We start from the raw sequence: 1,585 nt of genomic DNA, 5'->3' as shown, positions 1-1,585 counted from the left end.
ATAAACATCTTCAAGCAGCAACAATACAATCCCTGGTCGTTATGCTAGTTTGAATTATTGCCAAAGACACTGGGCGAATCATCCCCTGCACTGGAACAGAAGTTGTTAACATTTGCAGTTTAGTATTTTAAAACATTTTTTCTAACCAATTTACTCAGAACCACCCAATTTTTTGGACTTAATGAAGCTGCAAAGAGCGTGATTCAGAGGGGATGTGAATAGATTTGATATGTTTTTTCAAATCCCACTTGGAAGTATTCAGCCTGTTTTGTATTGCCCAGTAGATTTTTTTTCATCATATCCTGAGAGAAAATAATACTTCTACCAAACCTACATAGAACCTGATTATATTACAATATTGGAAACTCTTATCAGTTTCTAATATTCATATTGGTTTCACAGGTAACCTTGCTACGGCAGGCAGGGCATGTGTACTGGGGAACATGACACTAGCAGTCATAAGATAGAATGTTTTCTGTAGTCTCTTAACATAGCATGTAAAGTATATTTTCCTGTAGACTAAGAAACAAATACCGTTGAATGGACATTCAGATCAGCTCTGCATGGAAATAGAGTGCGTCCTTCCAAAGAAACATGTATAGTTATTGGATATTGGTATGGACCACTTTTTGACATGAAAGAGAACAAAGGTTGCTAACATCGGGGCTGAATTTGACTCTGTGTGTGAGACTAAGGCTGGTATATAGCACCTTATATTTTATCTTTGAGCCTATGCTCAACTTTAAGCATGTGCTGAAGGCCAACCTCTTCATTCATATTATATATTTGCCACTCCACAGCATCATTTGGAGGAGCTAAGAATGGCACATCTAATGTGACCTGGTGAGTGTTGGGAACCTGCTCAGTTACTCTACTAGTAGATGCCCTCAGCTATGCTAACCCTCATTTTTATGCCACTCTTGGATCGTTGTTGCTTAGTGCTGTAATGCTATTTAGGGAAGGGCTGCTTTCCGAGAACAATGACATTCAAGATGGCCAAACCCACAGGCTCAAATATCTCTCTCTTAATCTTTATTATTTACTATTTGTCAGGGCCCTAGCAACAAAGAACGTGGCCCCCTCCGAACATATGTCCGGGGCCCCTTACAATGCAGAAACTGGAATGCGGTATTTATTTTATACAATATACAGGGTTCATATTATGTATAATAGGCCTACAGTGTACATGTATTCCGTATTTACGCAAAGCGCTTCTTTCGAGCCTTGTTCTCCGCAAATTGGTTAATCAATGCGTCATAGTCCAGAGATCTGGCAATCTTGTTTTCGATTGAGATAACGGCAAGCGCAGAAAGCCTGTCATTTGTCATGGTTGAGCGCAGGATATTCCTTGATCAGTTTCATTCTGCTGAAGCTCCTTTCAGCACCAGCGACAGTAACTGGTGTGGTCAGAAGAATTCTGATGCAAATGCAAAGATTCGATATATCTCCTAAAGCTGTTCTTGTATATGTACAGTAAAAAAATTGTTTGCCGTGACAAGTCCTCTCTCTTTCTCGATGACATAAATAAAATGATTCAATTCCATTATGAGTTCGTTGGCATCAATGTCCTCCCATTTTTTCTTTC

The sequence above is a fragment of the Gopherus evgoodei genome, chromosome 6, assembly GCF_007399415.2.
Source record: "Gopherus evgoodei ecotype Sinaloan lineage chromosome 6, rGopEvg1_v1.p, whole genome shotgun sequence".
NCBI lineage: Eukaryota > Metazoa > Chordata > Testudines > Testudinidae > Gopherus > Gopherus evgoodei.
The sequence above is the reverse complement of the archived record's forward strand: the minus strand, read 5'-3'. Positions refer to the sequence as shown.